The sequence below is a fragment of the Schistocerca americana genome, chromosome 7, assembly GCF_021461395.2.
Source record: "Schistocerca americana isolate TAMUIC-IGC-003095 chromosome 7, iqSchAmer2.1, whole genome shotgun sequence".
NCBI classification, from domain to species: Eukaryota; Metazoa; Arthropoda; class Insecta; order Orthoptera; family Acrididae; genus Schistocerca; species Schistocerca americana.
The window spans coordinates 167315802-167332896 of NC_060125.1; positions in this window are offsets into that span (position 1 = coordinate 167315802).

The window sequence follows — 17095 nt, forward strand, 5'->3', positions numbered from 1 at the left end:
ACTACCTTGTACAAAAACAAGAAGCCAACAGTGTTCCATAAATTTTTAAAATTTGTCTTCTTTGACTTCCTTGTAGATCCTTGTATGTGATGACTGTCCCTCGTCAACATCCAACAGTAGTCGGCCAACATAGCTGCTGTCCAGTGCCGCTGGTAAATCCTCCTCTTAATGTCTCGGTGAAAATGTTCACTCTACTCTTCAATATAACGTCCCAAAATTTCCGAAAAGTGGTCGATATGTGAGTGCAGAAAGTGGACTTTCATACTCATGTAACAACCCATCTTCTTGAAATTTTGCAACTTTTTTCAGCAATGGCCTTGTAATTAGTATATTGTTATTCCTTAGAAAGCTCTCAGTAATTGATCGGAAGGCGATCATTGTCTTCTCAGAACCTTCATCCTTCATCATTTTCTTTATTTGAGGACTAAAAAAAATGCAGCTCTAAATTTGTCTCGTGTGATGAAGGGAAATTTCTTGGAAACGTACTTGAAGCTAGGTTCACTCTGTGGTAGAGTCTTTACAAATTCCTTCATTGTAATTATTTGTAAAGGTGGAAGCAAGACATTTTTCTTCTACAAACGGTCCGTGCAGGATATTTTTAGTTACAGGCACAACATTTCTACGCTCTGTCCAAACTCTCACACACCCATGTCTTTACCTTGCCAGACTGTCCCCGTTGCATAGAAAGCAAGGCATTTTTGGGAAACCAGTTTTTTATCCTAATAGTATTCCGATAACTTTGAAGTCACCGCAGATAAGCAAAGTGTATTCCTCACACTGGGTACTTGTTAAGAGTACTTTTTGTTCTCATACTTCGCTTTTGTTTTGACTGAATGAGTCACAAGAATGGACCCATACAAGTTTCCATTATGCACTAACACGCCTTTCCGGGTCCTCATTGACAAATATAGAAAAGTCTCCACTGTTTAGGATCATTTTCAATGCCACAAAGTGCATTGACTCGTTTATGTTATTACAGTAAACCAAGGATTCCTTCTGTGAGACTAAATGACCTAACCCTTTATGTCTGTACCATGAGTAATGTGTTGCTGGTTCCAGAAGAGCGAAGCAGTTCTGCAGATTCCTTGGGCAAATTCAAATCTCGTACGAGAGCTTTAAGTTCGCCCTGATAGAAGAGTTATGGAGTAAAGTCGCATTCTAGCTGGTGGACACACTATCGTTCCGGTAACTCCATCAACTTCATTTTCTTCAAATTCTTCTGCCACGTTGTCTACGTAAACTTGAGGAAGAGGACCAGTCAGAACTTCTCCATGTGAAAAGTGACCTAATGGCTGAATCAGTGTTTGGATACAAAATTTGTCTCTTATTTTTCGAACTGACTCCTGAACGTTAACTAAGAAAAAGTAACAGTTACTAAGGTGACCTTTAGGCTCTCACCACATCACTGGAATCACAAACGACATGCATGCATTCTTTCCTTTTGTCCATAATCTTAATCTTTCCACAAAATAGCGGCAAACTGTCTCTGGCGCCCATCCCTTGTCCTGTCACCAGGTTTCATTTTAAAATAAGCATGGTAAGCTTTTTACACACAGTCTGTTAGCTACTGTATAATTCCCAAAAATGTAACGGAAATATTGAGGATCTGCACAGACTTGCGTGTTGACATCGTAGTAGCTATCAACAATAGGTGAAGTGTTTTATTAATACTGTCTTAAATATACAGAATAATTACAATATAGCACTGGTAATCCAAGCTTGTGAGATAAGCAACACTTTCAGGGTCACACAATAACAACTAGCATCAACAGGTGTAACAACCTAAAGGTACACAGGGCTGAATTGAGAAATTTCACTCCAAAAATATGCATCACCTACTGGCACAGCAATATACCTTTGAATTCAAACTGCGACAAAACTGCAAGTAATAGCAAAAAACTAAAAACAGATTTGGAAGCAGCGTAAAAAGTTGAGATAGTATCACAATATAGTTTTCAGTCATCTGACACCATACAGACTAGTGGGTTTAATAGAGCTCTCTACGGTAGTCTATCCTGTGAGCGTTTCTTCATCTCTCTGTAACTAATAAAATATGCATCTACTCGAACCTTGTTCACACTCTGCAGTTTTTAAAGCCACACTTCCCTCTGTGTCTAAAATTAACTATTCCACCTGAGGGTGCTTCCTGGTAGCCTCTCACCTCTTTGAGACAAGTGGAACCATAATGCTTTTTTATCCGTAGTTTGACTATCACTTCATTAGCTGCTTGACCTACTCACCTAAACCTAACAGTAGCACACATTTTCAAAATTGTCTCGTCTCTACTGTTTGTTATCGACTTTTCATTTCCGTATATGGATATATACGGGAAAATACTTTCAGAAAAGGCTTTCCAATTCTTAAATTTATGTTTCATGACACTTTCGTCTTCTTCCGAAAAGTTTTTGCTATTTGGTCCTCTTTACTTCGTCCATCGTCCATCGTCAGTTATTATTGCCCCCAAATGCAAATCTAGACTAGTACTGTCCGTGTCTCTTATACTAATCTAATTCTGTCAGCATCACCTGATTTAATTCGACTGCATTTCATTACTCTTGTTATATTTTTGTTTTCATTCATCTTAAAACTTCTCAAGCCACCATCGAGTACGCTCTGTTGATCTTCCAAGTACTTTGCCGTCTATGAGAGAGTTACAACGTCACTGAGAAAGCTTAATGATATTATTACTTCTAAATGAACTTTAATTCCCTTTTCAAATTTAGCCTTGGTTTCCTTCGTTGGGTGCGTAATATACATATTGAATAACATGAGGCATCAGTTACAATCCTGTCCCTGCCTCCCCTTAATGGTTCTCTACTCTTATTACTGAAGTTTAGTTTCTGTACAAAGTACAGATAACCTTTTCCTCCTCGTATTTGATCCATGACATTTTCACCGTTTGAAAAAAGTATTTTCCAGTTAATATTTTCAATTAATTTTTCTAAACCTACAAATGCTATAAATGTAACAATGTCTTCTAGGATAAATCGTAGCCTGACAAGTTGGTATACATATTTCTTTAATCATCGTAATTATTAAGAGAGATGTTCGTGGGAGTATGTTACACGTTTATTTGCTTGTGTTGTAAGATTCATTGCCAATGCTATCAGAGGAATCCTCTACATAATACGTGTACTTCATGTAGCGTGTCCCACAGGATTTTATCAACATTTTATCTCGATGGCTAAATAATTCGAGGTAAATTGCCCTGCTCTAAATTTCCTACATGTCTTCCGTTAATCCATATTGTTAGAGGTTCGAGACTGACTGTCTATCGTCTAGATTACTGAGGGAGGTAATACAATGGTTAGCATATTGAACTCACATTTTCGGGAGGACATAGGTTCAAATTCCCGCCCCACAATCCAGATTACGGTTTCCCGTGGTTTCTCCAAATCGCTCAAGGTAAATGCCGTGATGGTTCATTGAAAAGGGCACCGCCAATTTCCAAACTTGTGGCTACGTTCCTAAAGCCCCTTTCACACAACTGACTTCCTGGTCTCAGTTGACCACTCTAGACAAGTTCAAATGGCTCTAAGCACTATGGGACTTAACATCTGAGGTCATCAGTCCCCCAGACTTAGAACTCCTTAAACCTAACTAACCTAAGGACATAACACATATCCAATGCCAGAGACAGAATTCGAACCTGCGACCGTAGCAGCAGCGCGGTTTCGGACTGAAGCGCCTAGAACCACTCGACTACAGCGGCCGGCCGGCACTCGAGACAAGTGATTCGCAGATAATGTGGCAGCACTCTAACCATCAACTGATGAGTTATGCACGAGCATCATATAACATGTACCGCTTTAAAACAGCCTGAAGATGACGCAATGAAGAGTCAAAACTGGTAGCGACAAAATAAAATAAAATCATAAGGACGGCTGTAGGTGTTTTTATTTTTGGTCGAGATAGTAAACGGCCTTCGTCCCGTCCCAGAGACGTCCTGATAAATGGATGGGCATACAACAACCTGTGATGGTCAGCTGTCTCGTTACTGAGCAGAATCCACGCAACTAGTGCGTACAGCAGTATTATTCTTTAGTATGTGCCACCACGGGTATTGTACAAGTGTCGGCATGGGAACTTTTCAAAATACGATATCACATAAATGACTCGCCCTAGAATCCTGAAACAGACACCACTGACATTCTAATTTACCCTACATCTAGTCTGTTAATGTCAGTAGGCATTGTTTCAACTAAAAAGTGAATGTTTGCACGAAAAATACATTTTCTACGTATTATTACAGTCTTTTTATTGGCTAACAATACGAGTCCCTGATTACCAATCCATTCTGTGAAAACCACACGTGTCTAGCACTTTCCATTTCCACAGTATATGCGATGCAAGTTTTAGGTGATTCAACCTGCATACATGTCTTGTTTAACGAACACCCAGGTACCGTACCGCCACTCTGCTAAATCATCCAGTCTTAATGCAAAGAAACGTCTAGGAGAATTTGAAACAGGGAATGAAATGTAGCGATAGAGATTCCTACAATTTGGTACTTCTGCGGTTTGTAGTCGTCAATGTGAGGCATCGACTGGATATGGCACACCTGAAGAATCTTGTGGATGTTCTGCCCCACTTAAGTGGCGCCATTATCAAGGGTAGAGGCAGTATTAGTATAATGTCTCCTGCGGGTGGTGGATTTTTTGTCAGATGTTCGTAGTTATTGCTAACGCTCTTTAGTGTACGGGTAGTAGAATTTTCAAATAGAAGTTAACGATATATAGGATGTTCGGAAATCCCAAACTTCTACTACTTGTAGAGGCGAGTGAGTACATAATATTTTGAATAGGAATCCATGTCCGGAAATGTCATCCAACGATGCTACAAAGCGTTAAAGTTACAGGCGCCGGCTCCTGTAAATCTACACTCTTGGAAATGGAAAAAAGAACACATTGACACCGGTGTGTCAGACCCACCATACTTGCTCCGGACACTGCGAGAGGGCTGTACAAGCAATGATCACACGCACGGCACAGCGGATACACCAGGAACCGCGGTGTTGGCCGTCGAATGGCGCTAGCTCCACAGCATTTGTGCACCGCCGCCGTCAGTGTCAGCCAGTTGGCCATGGCATACGGAGCTCCATCGCAGTCTTTAACACTGGTAGCATGCCGCGACAGCGTGGACGTGAACCGTATGTGCAGTTGACGGACTTTGAGCGAGGGCGTATAGTGGGCATGCGGGAGGCCGGGTGGACGTATCGCCGAATTGCTCAACACGTGGGGCGTGAGGTCTCCACAGTACATCGATGTTGTCGCCAGTGGTCGGCGGAAGGTGCACGTGCCCGTCGACCTGGGACCGGACCGCAGCGACGCACGGATGCACGCCAAGACCGTAGGATCCTACGCAGTGCCGTAGGGGACCGCACCGCCACTTCCCAGCAAATTAGGGACACTGTCGCTCCTGGGGTATCGGCGAGGACCATTCGCAACCGTCTCCATGAAGCTGGGCTACGATCCCGCACACCGTTAGGCCGTCTTCCGCTCACGCCCCAACATCGTGCAGCCCGCCTCCAGTGGTGTCGCGACAGGCGTGAATGGAGGGACGAATGGAGACGTGTCGTCTTCAGCGATGAGAGTCGCTTCTGCCTTGGTGCCAATGATGGTCGTATGCGTGTTTGGCGCCGTGCAGGTGAACGCCACAATCAGGACTGCATACGACCGAGGCACACAGGGCCAACACCCGGCATCATGGTGTGGGGAGCGATCTCCTACACTGGCCGTACACCACTAGTGATCGTCGAGGGGACACTGTATAGTGCACGGTACATCCAAACCGTCATCGAACCCATCGTTCTACCATTCCTAGACCGGCAAGGGAACTTGCTGTTCCAACAGGACAATGCACGTCCGCATGTATCCCGTGCCACCCAACGTGCTCTAGAAGGTGTAAGTCAACTACCCTGGCCAGCAAGATCTCCGGATCTGTCCCCCATTGAGCATGTTTGGGACTGGATGAAGCGTCGTCTCACGCGGTCTGCACGTCCAGCACGAACGCTGGTCCAACTGAGGCGCCAGGTGGAAATGGCATGGCAAGCCGTTCCACAGGACTACATCCAGCACCCCTACGATCGTCTCCATGGGAGAATAGCAGCCTGCATTGCTGCGAAAGGTGGATATACACTGTACTAGTGCCGACATTGTGCATGCTCTGTTGCCTGTGTCTATGTGCCTGTGGTTCTGTCAGTGTGATCATGTGATGTATCTGACCCCAGGAATGTGTCAATAAAGTTTCCCCTTCCTGGGACAATGAATTCACGGTGTTCTTATTTCAATTTCCAGGAGTGTATATACAGGGCGATTCCGTGTTGATGATAAAACCCTTCTGCGATGGTGGAGAAGGATAGACACTGAAGAGCCAAAGAAAATGGTACACCTTGTAACCTCCTCACAAAAATTGTAATTCACATTAACCTCCACACAAAATTCGTTCACATTTAGCCTCCCCACAAAATTCTTTCCCATTTAACCTCCCTACACAATTCATTCACATTTAGCGTAGCCTCAAAACAGAAAAATTCCTAAACTTCTCAACAGTAAAAATTATAATTATGTCGTTCACATTCAGTGTAACGTCCCAACAAAATAATTTCCGTAACCTGGTAATAATACTATGTAACTAACCTCTCAATGAAATTGTCACTCACTTGTAACTTTTCAATAATTGACTGTGAATTTAACCCGGTAAATTTTGGACGTCAACAGTGCTGCGTCATGGCCCTGAAAGATCATTCTGAATAAAAAAGAGAAAAATTCTTACCTCAATGAAGTCGCCGGATAACGCATATATATATATCTGCTCTTAAAAAATAAATTTTTCTGGCACAGCCCTGTGCAATGCTGGCCGATAGATTTGTCATATATGAAAGGAAGCAACTGATTTTTCTTTTGCAACAATCGGGATGATCATGGATGGGAGAAATTAGTAAATTCTTTAAATTGAAATGATGGTTGTTAGAAGTTACTTTTTATGAGAAAGATTATTATTACGAGATTTTTAAAACATTTACATGGGACTTGAGATGACATTACTACATATGCGCGAGGCTGCTTTTTACCTTATACAATAATACTCAGGCTCCGGCATCGCTGCACCGCGACCGGCCCAGCCAACACGATACACCAGACCAGACCAGAGCAGACAGCTCACTAGCAACAACTTACTGCTACAGCTACACGGTTCCTACTGCAGTTAACACTGCTCTCTGGTCAGAGATTCTCTTATACCTTGCATATCGTAGGCAGCGCATGAGCAATACATCGAAATTACATCTGCTCGGACCTCTTACAACCTGCCTAAATCGTGTAGGACCCCCAAGAGCACGTAGAAGTGCTGCAACGCGACGTGGCATGGACTAGACCAATGTCTGAAGTAGTTATGGAGGGAACTAACATCATGAATCTTGCAGCGCTGTCCATAAATCCGTAAGAGTACGAAGCGGTGGAGATCTCTTCTGAACAGCACGTTGCAAGGAATTCCAGATATGCTCAATAACGTTCATGTGTGCGAAGTTTCATCGTCAGCGGAAGTGTTAAAACTCAGAAGAATGTTCCTGGAGCCACTCTGCAGCAATTCTGGACATGTGGCGTGTAGCATTGTCCTGCTGGAATTGCCCAAGTCCGTCGGAATGCACAATGGACATGATGCAGGTGAGCAGACAAGATGCTTACGTACGTGTCGGAGTCGTATCTAGACGTATCACGGCTTCCATATCACTCCAACTGCACACGCCCCACATCATTACATAGCCTCCACCAGCTTGAACAGTCCCTTGCTGACACGGGCAGGATCCACGCATTCATGAGGTTGTCTCCATACCCGTATAGATCCATCCACTCGATAAATTTGAAACGAGACTCATCAGACTAGGCAACACGTTTCATGTCGTCAACAGTCCAATGTCAGTGTTGACGAGCCCAGGCGACGCTTAAAGCTTTGAGTCGTGCAGTCAACAAGGGAACACGAGTGGGTCTCCTGCTCCGAAAACCCATACCGATGATGTTTCGTTGAGTGGTTCGCACGCTGACACTTGTTGATGGCCCAGTATTGAAATCTGCAGCAGTTTGCGGGAGGGTTGCACTTCTGTCACGTTGAACGATTCTCTTCAGTGGGCGTTGGTCCCCATCTTGCAGGATCTTTTTCCTGCCGCAGTTATGTCGGAGGTTTGATGATTTACTTGATTCCTGATATTCGCGGTACACTCGTGAAATGATAGTACGGGAAAATCCCCACTTAATCGCTGCCTCGGAGCTGCTGTGTCCCAACGCCCGTGCGCCGGCTATAACACCACGTTCAGACTCACTTAAATCTTGATAACATGGATTGTAGCAGCAGTAACCGATCTAATATCTGCGCCAGACACTTGTCTTATATAGGCGTTGCCGACCGCAGCGCCGTATTGTGCCTTATTACATATCTCTGTATTTGAATACGCATGTCTACATAAGTTTCTTTGGCGCTTCAGTGTAGTTACGGATATGGAATTCCTAAATCCGATTAAGTGTAAAATTTCTGGGCGTGTTTACGACGCGAAAAGTGAAGAATCGAGAGAACTGATGATAATGTTGTTGATGCAGCTTAAATGCAACGTTCGGTATTCCTGATAGATCGGTTTAGTTGTTTACTGCCCTTGATGCGTGTTCATAGACAGATACGTGCAGAGAAGAGGAGTTTATCAGCTGCTGGTGGCGCTGGTGTAGATTCCGCAGAATAAGAGTGGCTCGGAGATTAGCAGGCGCTGTGACAGGCGCACAGAGGAGCCCGCCGCAGCCGCCATGCCGGCGCTATCTGCCGGATGGACATTGTGGGCCCCGCCGTTGATCGCGCGCCACCTGCCAATCACGCCAGCGGCAGCAGCAGCAGCAGCAGCAGCAGCAAAGGCAACGCGGTAACAGGCTGCAGATCCAGGTAGTGCTCGTCCCAGGCACAAAATGCTAAGAGAGTGCTGGAGCTTATCTGAAAGACACCTACTTGAACACTGCCGTGTCATTTGGTTATGTCCAGTTCCTGTGTCCCGACTGGTTATAATTAAAGTGCAGCTGCTCACGGAATTCCACTGTGGGCTGTAATTATCGCAATACAGCGAAACTTAATAGACACGCTAACGCGTTGATGTGGAACCGACTCTTGCTGAAAAAAAAATTAGTTCCAATTTTTGCCACCAGGTGCAAATTTGGCGCTGTACACTTTCTTCTCGATGTCTCCAGCGCTCATATCGAACAAATTGTATAAGCGGCAGTTAATAATAAATTCAACATTATGCCTTTCGCACTTGTTTGACCTTTTCTGGCCACATTGCATTCCTAATCCACTACGCATGGAAATATTTCTATACCTCTTTCTTGCACTCACAGAGCCAGATTTGCACCTGGTGATCAAAATTGGAACTAATTTTTTTTTTTTGCAGTGAAAATCGTTTCTGCATTAACGCACTAATACATCTACCAGGTGTCGCTGCTATACGATAATTACAGCTCCCACTGGACCTCTGTGAGTAGCTACACTTTAATTATAACCACCCAGTATGAAGTCTGCAACAAGAGCCATACTACACATGCTCATATATAGATCCGAAGTAAGTACGAAGGGCAGTCATAAAGTTTTAATTATCAGTTCGGGAAGAACTTACTCAAATACAGTACTGGCCATTAAAATTGCTACACCAAGAAGAAATGCAGATGATAAACGGGTATTCATTGGACAAATATATTATACTAGAACTGACATGTGATTACATTTTCACGCAATTTGGGTGCATAGATCCTGAGAAATCAGTACCCAGAACAACCACCTCTGGCCGTAATAACGGCCTTGATACGCAGCAGCAGCAAAGGCAACGCGGTAACAGGCTGCAGATCCAGGTAGTGCTCGTCCCAGGCACAAAATGCTAAGAGAGTGCTGGAGCTTATCTGAAAGACACCTACTTGAACACTGCCGTGTCATCTGGTTATGTCCAGTTCCTGTGTCTCGAGTGGTTATAATTAAAGTGCAGCTGCTCACGGAATTCCACTGTGGGCTGTAATTATCGCAATACAGCGAAACTTACTAGACACGCTAACGTGTTGATGTGGAACCGACTTATTCTGGGAAAAAAATTAGTTCCAATTTTTACCACCAGGTGCAAATTTGGCGCTGTACACTATCTTGTAGATGTCTCCGGCGCTCATATCCAACAAATTGTATAAGCGGCAGTTAATAATAAATTCAACATTATGCCTTTTGCACTTGTTTGACCTTTTCTGGCCACGTTGCATTCCTAATCCATTACGTATGGAAACATTTCGATACCACTTTCTTGTATTCACAGAGCCAGATTTGCACCTGGTGGTCAAAATTGGAACTAATTTTTTTTTGCAATGAAAACCGTTTCTGCATTAACGCACTAGAATATCTACCAGATTTCGCTGCCAAACGATAATTACAGCTCTACTGGACCTCTGTGAGTAGCTGCACTTTAATTATAACCACCAAGTATGAAGTCAGCAACATGAGCCTTAGTATGCATGCTGGTATACAGTTCCAAAATACGTACGAAGGACAGTGATAAAGTTTTAATTGTCAGTTCGGAAAGAAATTACTCAAATTATATCTTTTTTGTAAGTGAATGTCTGTATTCCTGGTACAAACTGAAAATCTCGCGCTGCAGTACAGCAGCGCGCCGCTGAAGAACCAAAATAAAATGACGCAGCGATCAAGACAGTGGAATATTGTGCGATTACATGTATTTTGTATCTGACGGGGAATAATACCGCAACAGTGCGTCGATTTACTACATCCATCTACATGCATACTCCGCAAGCCACCTGACGGTGTGTGGCGGAGGGTATCTTGTGTACCTCTATCGGTTCTCCCTCCTGTTCCAGTCTCGTATTGTTCGTGGAAAGAAGGACTGTCGATATGCCTCTGTGTGGGCTCTAATCTCTCTGATTTTATCCTCGTGATCTCTTCGTGAGATATAGGTAGGAGGAAGCAATATACTGCTTGACTCCTCGGTGAAGGTATGTTCTCGAAACTTAACAACAGCCCGTACCGAGCTACTGAGCTTCTCTCTTGCAGAGTCTTCCACTGGAGTTTACCTATCATCTCCGCAACGCTTTCGCGATTACTAAACCATCCTGTAACGAAGCGCGCTGCTCACCGTTGGATCTTCTCTATCTCTCCTATCAACACACCGGTGAGCAGTATTCAAGCAGTGGGCGAACAAGTGTACTGTAACCTACTTCCTTTGTATTCGGACTGCATTTCCTTAGGATTCTTCCAATGAATCTCAGTCTGGCATCTGCTTTACCGATGATTAATTTTATATGATCATTCCATTTTAAATCACTCCTAATGCCTACTCCCAGATAATTTATGGAATTAACTGCTTCCAGTTGCTGACCTGCTATATTGCAGCTAAATGATAAGGATCTTTCTTTCTATGTATTCGCAGCACATTACACTTGTCTACATTGAGACTCAATTGCCATTCCTTGCACGATGTGTCAATTCGTTGCAAAAAATGTTCAAATATGTGTGAAATTTTATGGGACTTAACTGCTAACGTCATCAGTCCCTAAGCTTACACACTACATAACCTAAATTAACCTAAGGGCAAACACACACACTCATGCCCGAGGGAGAACTCGAACCTCCGCTGGGACCAGCCGCACAGTCCATGACTGCAGCGCCCAAGACCGCTCGGCTAATCCCGCGCGGCAATTCGTTGCAGATCCTCCTACATTTCAGTGCAATTTTCCATTGTTACAACCTCTCGATATACTACAGCATCATCCGCAAAAAGCTTCGGTGAACTTCCGATGTTATCTACAAGGTCATTTATATATATATTGTGAATAGCAGCGGTCCTACAACACTCCCCTGCGGCACACCTGAAATCACTCTTACTTCGGAAGACTTCTCTCCATTGAGAATGAAATGCGGCGCTCTGTTATCTAGGAACTCGGGGAAGTCAAATTTTTTCGAGCTGTCTTGTTGTTAGCGGATTAGGTTTGTAAGGAGGAAACAAACACAGTGTAAGCTTTCTATAAAATTTGTCTGTAAATGAAAATATTGAATATTCTTTTTTTCAGAAACTTACTCATCGCGTAGCGTGTATTTTATATATTGTATTCAAGTGCTGAGCAATACTGACTGTTGGTTGGTCCCGTGTGCGCCTGCGAATAGTGTCGTCAAACACGGGATTTGAAATAATGAAGACTAACTAATTAAATGCCAAAAGTAATTAATTGTGTACTCAGTGAAAACTATTTAACTGATAACTTGTCTACATCTACATCTACATGGATACACTGCAAATCACATTTAAGTGCCTGCGAGAGGGTTCATTGAACCACCTTCAAAACAATACTCTATTATTCTACTCACGAACAGCGTGCTGAAAAATCAACACTGTAACTTTCCATACGAGCTCTGATTTCCCTTTCTTTATTGTGATGATTGTTTCTCCCGATGTTTGTCGACGTCAAGCAAAATATTTTCGCGTTACGAGGAGAAAGTTGGTGATTGAAATTTCGTGACCAGTTTCCGCCACAACGAGAAACGCCTTTGTTGTAATGGTGTCCGGCCCAAGTCCTGTATCATGTCAGTGACATTCTATCCTCTATTTTTCGATAATACGAAACATGCTGCTCTTCTTTGAACTTTCTCTAAGTACTCTGGTAAGGATCCCACACGGCGCAGCAATATTCCAAAAGAGGACGAAGAAACGCAGTGCAGGTAGTCTCTTTGGCAGATCTGCTGCATCTTCTTTGTGTCCTGCCAATAAAACGCAGCCTTAGGTTCGCCTTCCCCACAACATTTTCCAGGTGTTGTTTCCGATTTAAGTTCTTCGTAATTGTAATTCACAGGTATTTAAATGAACTTATGGCCTTTAGATTTGACTAATTTATCGTATAACCCATGTGTGACGGATTCCTTTTAGCACTCATGTGGATGACCTCAGACTTTTCATTATTTAGGTTCAACGGCTTATTTTCGCACCATACAGATATCTTTCTGGTCTTATATCTTATCTGATATAAATTTTTTTGCAGTCTGTTTTTATTTTCTGATGACTTTACTAGACGATAAATGACGGCATCATCTGCAAACGACCTAAGACGGCTGTTCAGACTGTCTCCTAAATCGTTTATATGGATAAGGAACAGCAGAGGGCCTATATCACTACCTTGGGGAACGCCAGAAATAATATCTGTTTTACTCGATGACTTTCCTTCAGTTATTATGGACTGTGGCCTTTCTGTCAGGAAACCACGAATGCAGTCACGTAACAGACGATATTCCATAAGCACGCAATTTGATTATAAGCCGCTTGTGAGGTACTCAATACTGAAGTACTTTATAAAAACTGCACGACATGAAATGCCATTCCTCACTTGAAGTGTCCACAAAAGTAAAATACTGGTTTATTCGGGAAAAAATAATTGTTTGAGATTAAATTAATTTATTTTCTTAGAACAACATCTAATAATTCTGACAAGGTACTGCTTCCTCATAAGAATGCAAAATGAGATCTGCCGTGAAATAAAACCAACTTACCTCATTCTCAGCAGTTGGTTAATGTCTGGTGTACTTACGTTCTAAAAAGTAAACAGAAATCAGAAAATGCAGTAGCTCAAGGAAAAATTTACTACCCACTACGATATTTGGTTTAACGTTGTCAGAAACAATCTGTGGATTCGTATGGGGTAAGGTGCAATGCACACACAACAATACGTTCAGAGCTTCACTAAGAATGATGGAGGAGGATTTTACTTTAAAGAAAGTGTTCGCGAAAAATTAAATTCTGTTTATTGTAAAAACGACTGCACATTAGAAGAACACACCGAAAATTACGAAATTCTCTCAATACAAAAATTACAGACATTCGAACGAATTGCGTTATTTGCGACGTAATGGAAACAAAGGGATCAAATTAACTGTAATTATGTATGTTATTAGTTGTCTGAGGGACAAAGATTTCCTTCAATAAATAGTTCTGACAAACAAACATTTCTTTCTTGCGCATGCATTCGCTACTCTGAAAACTTCCTCCAAAGGATCTTCTTCATAAATAAAATCAATAACATATGTTTACAAACATGTTTTCATCTCCGTAATAAAATATTCCAGATAATTTCTCTGAGATTGTCAGATATCAAATCTCCTTCTCTAAATTCTCAACTGCTCGCTCTGACAGGCGAGCATGCGAACCACAGATTAACATAGAGCCAAGGATATTCACTACTCGTTCAGCGCGCTCATCCATCGTTGTGCCTGTACAGTAAAAGTGAGTTATTTACAATGACAGAAAACACACGAAAACCTTAAAAGGGAGGGATACTACCGAAATGTCACGAAGAGTTAACGGGAGGCTGTCACAACGAATCGTTGTAGGGAGCTATCCAACAGGCTGGTTTTGCTGCATGACAAGCCCTAGGCCCATTCTGCACTGGACACAGTCTCGACTTCCTTGCGCTATCAAATTTTGCTTCACTCACGTATTGTCCGCATTGGACCCGATGGCTTTCTCGTTCCTTGGACCAAGCATCCACTGCGCAGCAGGGTTTTCCACAAGGACACCGATGTGATTTTGAGCGTCTCCTGAACATCCAAAATGCAGGTTTCTACAGCCAAGGTCTGCATCAAATCATACTTTGTTCGAAAAAATGTACCGCAATGAAGGATGAATAGTTTTTATCTTTACGCAACGAAATATCTCAAAAACTAGGCATCGGATTAAAAAACGGAAAAATACGTGTTCAGTTTTTTTAAAAACACTGTCCAACGGTATCAATGTTAAGCCCGCTGTTCCAACGCCAGGCGGTGATTCGGGAGGCAACCTTGAAATCTTAAAAACCGACATCCCATTTGTGTTGTACAATCGGATTACGCGGGAAAAATAAGTAACTGCTGTATGCAACACGTTTGTCGTTACGCGATAGATGGCGCTGTAATTGACAAATAACACAATTCAGTTCCAAAACGGTACTCACTCGGGAAAAATGCACAGGATCAAAACAAGAAAACCAGACGTGTTCGGTAAATATCAATAAAGCTTGTTTATGGTGTGTCCTATCACCGCTCACCAACGGGTTACTTATTTGTAAGAATCATTTCACAGCAAATGCTCAAAAATGTCGCCGCCCACATCGATGCACTTATTTATCCACACACAGAATGATTCGACGCAACTAAGAAGTGCTTCCGATCTAATCTGCTGACATGCATTGGTGATACACTGAATCATGTTATCGCACATACTTGATACTTCATTATAAACTTCATTCTTCAAGTAACCACACAAACAAAAGCCAGGCGAAGGGTCTGGCAATATTGCAGGCCTTGACACTGAACTGCCTCTTCCGATCCACCGACGAAGGTACACGCGATCTAGTACTTCCTGTGCCGTTACAGAATAACGTGCTGGACATCCATAGCGTTGAAATCACTTTGTCGTAAGTGCGAGGGATGGCCTGGAAGAAATACTGGAAGACCGTGCTCCAAGATTGTTCAGTATTTATCACCAATTAAGGTGCCATCGGTAAAGTGGACCAATTACTTTGTTACCAATTATTTCACGCCAGGCATTCACATTCCATTGCCCCTGGTGTTTATCTTAGCGCAACCAATGTGGATTTCCACATTCGAATAATGCGTGTTGTGTCAATTAATCGTACCGTGGTTCGTGAAGGTCGACTCGTCAGAGAACAATATACTCGAGGATAGAAACTGGGGCCCCTCTGTATTTGCTGAAGCGACCTCTTGCAAAATTTTACTGTGTTCTGCAAACCATTGCTATGAAGTTCCTGATGAAGGGAAACACGAAGCGGATGACATTTTTTACGTCTCAAAATTCGGCGAACAGTTATCTGAATAATTTCCGATTCACGACTTAATTGCCTTGTGCTAATGTGGGGATTACAATCCACTGTAGCTAATATTGAAGTTTCATTAATCTCTACAGCAGCTGTTCTTCGACGGTTCTTTTTTCGTGCTTGAACATTTCTTTCAGTGGAGAAGTATCGAATAACCCGAAAAGAAGAAGCATGTGGTCGCACCCAGTTTGGCTAAACGTGGAGTATAAAGGGTTACAGCATTATCGACATTGTTGCTACTTGCTCCGTAACTGCAAAACATTTGAGTTTTCTATGCAACAACAGTCAATTTATGAAGGAACAAATGGTTCAAATGGCTCTGAGCACTTGAGATCTGAGGTGATCAGTCCCCTAGAACTTAGAACTACTTAAACCTAACTAACCTAAGGACAGTACACACATCCATGCCCGAGGCAGGATTAGAACCTGCGACCGTAGCAGAAGCGCGGTTCCAGACTGAAGAGCCTAGAACCGCTCGGCCACAACGGCCGGCTATGGAGGAACATATTTGAGAAATGAGGGGCGACGTGCTCACAGTCAGATCAAGTGAAACAATGAATGAATGCTTCAGAACAGGTACACCAAGAGAAATGCAAAACAAAGAGTCTCTTGTCTTAACATTGTTATTCATCAAATGCATTTTTCTCGAGATATTACCGTTTTGGCACTTGGTTTTGTTATTTGTCTATTACAGCGCCGTCTATACAAAACTATTACATAAAAAGTGACGTATTTTTGTTTGTTGCAAGTTATCAAGATATGTCTCCGACAGAACACGTGAGAGACCCGATGGGACGCCCACTCCTTCCCAGTGCCAGTACACGGCTTGTCAGGCACCAATTACAACAGTTGTGGGCCAGCTTGCCTGAAGAGGATACAACTGCCTTATGCTTCATAAACGAATCTGTACATGCATCCAGACAAGACAGGATGCAACGTCATACTGATAAGTGGAATTATACCGCCAAGTTCTCTGTAAATTTGGCTTTCAACCCGTGAAGTTTGATTTCCTTTCTTTCTCCTTTCTTGGTGGTTTACTTTTTTATCAGGCAGTGTTATTGTTGTGGTCTTCAGTCCTGAGACTGGTTTGATGCAGCTCTCCATGCTACTCTATCTTGTGCAAGCTTCTTTATCTCCCAGCACCTGCTGCAACCTACATCCTTCTGTATCTGTTTAGTGTATTCATCTCTTGGTCTCCTTCTACGAATTTTACGACCCACGCT